Source organism: Limulus polyphemus, unplaced genomic scaffold, assembly GCF_000517525.1.
Source record: "Limulus polyphemus unplaced genomic scaffold, Limulus_polyphemus-2.1.2 Scaffold6964, whole genome shotgun sequence".
NCBI classification, from domain to species: Eukaryota; Metazoa; Arthropoda; class Merostomata; order Xiphosura; family Limulidae; genus Limulus; species Limulus polyphemus.
In genome coordinates, this window is record NW_013672574.1 from 7279 (window position 1) to 9857 (window position 2579).

General features: G+C 37.1%; 1 protein-coding gene across 1 annotated transcript in view; it reads right to left on the reverse strand.

The window, feature by feature from the left end:
* Positions 1–2266: 2266 nt before the first annotated feature.
* The window catches only part of LOC111089664 (monoglyceride lipase-like), an 11162-nt gene continuing 10849 nt past the window's right edge, over positions 2267–2579 (reverse strand). Inside the window, exon 5 of the mRNA XM_022402573.1 lies at positions 2267–2573. The gene's annotated coding sequence lies outside the window, so the exon portion shown is untranslated. The remainder of the gene's footprint in view (positions 2574–2579) is intronic.

Sequence of the window (2579 nt, forward strand, 5' to 3'; positions counted from 1 at the left end):
TGAGCCCCCGGGAGGCAATAGTGAAAAATAATAGATTATTAAGATAAATATGGCATAGACAATGGATGTTATAGTTGTCTTTATGACGAGTCGCCCCCCAGTCGCTAGAAACCGGGTTTCGATACCCGTGGTGGGCAGAGCACAGATAGCCCTTGTGTAGCTTTGTGCATAATTAAAAACAAAACAAAACAAAAACAAAACTAGAACCCACGAGAAACATACCGCTAGTATATAAACGGTTAACAGGCTGCATGACGTGTCATTTCTGGATAGTATTTATATGTGCGTGTACTTAAACATTATTTTTTCTTTTCAATAGTATTTATTCATCGCTAGAGGTTGTGTAAAGACCTAGACATATTCTGTTATATTTGTGATAAATTTCTTCTACAGAAACAAAGGCAAAAAATTACAGAATTCGTCGAAAGAAGCGTATTTCGCGTATTTTGAAATGAAACTTGTGGACCAAGACAAATCGTGGGCTCCACACAAAGTTTGTATCGCTTATGTCAAAGAGTTGAGACAATGGATTAAAGGTAAGACAAAAGTCTTTGGAATTACAATGGTCTGGCGTGAGCCTAGAAACCACGGAAATGACTGCTATTTTGCTCATGTAACGTGCAAGTCTACAAAACTCGAAATAAAAGGAAATTTCTTACCCGAACCTTCAATCTGCTACAAGACCTGTTGCTCACGAACCTGATGTACCTGTACCTACTCCACTGGAGACTCTTGATACAGTTTCATCTGATTCTGAACCTGATGTACCTGTAACTACTCCACCGGAGACTCTTGATACAGTTTCATTTGATTTTGAATATGATGTCAATAGAAATGATAACAGTGATCGTTTTCAATCTGAAATGTCTGGTGAACCACAACTTTTCACACAATATAAACTTAATGATTTAGTGAGAGATTCCAAAGGATTCTTCAGAGATTTTGGGGTCCAGACTTCGGGCTAAGAACTTACTTTCTCCAGGGACATCATTTTACTGGTACAGAAAGCGTCAGAAAGCCACTGTCGAAGAAGAAACTCTACTTGGTTTTGAGAAGGGAAACAGTGAAACCCTTAATGAAGTTACTACCACTGATGTTACTATTACCGTGACGTTAGTAACACGTCATGATATTCTAGAAGGATCATGTCTGTTCGTGGCAACTCTGGTCTTTTCTACGCGCTCTCTATTCGTGTATATAAGTGCGCCAGATAAAGCGAAATTAATTAATCAGAATAGAATTGTAGACAGACAGAGACGGACAATTGAGTCAAGCGCGGTAGTGGCCGTAAGTAAAGTGCGTGAATCGCTGTGAATTCTAGCGTATGTTTTAAAAAGTCAAAGTGACTGTGGAAATTAAGTGTATTGCAACGTTGAATTGAAAAAGAATAAACTAGTTTTATTTAAGAAAGGACTTGTATCGTTGAAGTTTTTCGGAAAGTATTTCTACGGAAAATTAACAAACGTAACAATATTTTTGTTGACAAACATAATAATAAACTTATTTTATTGTGATAAACGAAATAATAATTTGATCTAAATAAGAGTTTTTTTTGCTTCCCGATTAGTAAAAAATCCTTACCTGATAGAAAAAAAAATGAATATCTTTTTCAAAATCTGCGTATCTAATTTATGGAAAATTCGTTATTAGAAACAAAACAACTGTTATGAAGTTTAAACTCTTAGGCCTGTTTTATTAAAGCTACATCTTCATACGAAATAAGGTATGGCCTGGCGATTAAGGCGCTCGATTCGCAATCTGAGGACTGCGGGTTTGAATCCGTGTCGTCGAACATGCCTGCCTTTTCAGCTGTGGGGTCGCTATGATGAGACTTTTAGACATCGGTAAAAGATGGGTGATGTTGACTACCTGCCTTACCTCTAGCCTATTACTTTTAAATTAGGGGTAGCTAGCAGTCAGTCCTCGTGTAGGTTTGCGCGAAATTCAAACTATATGAAATACGGTTTTCTTTTTGATATGATTTACTGCTTTAAAACAATAGTTACCATGTTTAGTAGCCTACATGATTAATGGGATTCAGGAGCAGCGCCCATTGTGGCAAGTCCTGGTAAGCAAAGCTCCTGGAAGCTACAACATTTTAAGTTTATTGTACAGGGAAAATATAGAAATACAAACTACTGAAACATGCTTTTTGCAACTATTAAAAATAGGGATCAGGCAGTGGAGGGATGGGAGTACCGATATTTGTTTCTAGCAGGGGTATATGACCAATGCTTCGAAACCTCTAACCAAAATCTCTAAAAATCCCTACCCTGTTGTATAGAACACGTTCCATATGTATATCACTACCCTGTTGTATAGAACACGTTCCATATGTATATTACTGTTACAGTTGTATAGAACACGTTCGATATGTATATCACTACCCTGTTGTATAGAACACGTTCGATATGTATATCACTACCCTGTTGTATAGAACACGTTCCTTATGTATATCACTACCTTGTTGTATAGAACACGTTCCATATGTATATCACTACCCTGTTGTATAGAACACGTTCCATATGTATATCACTACCCTGTTGTATAGAACACGTTCCATATGTATATCACTACCC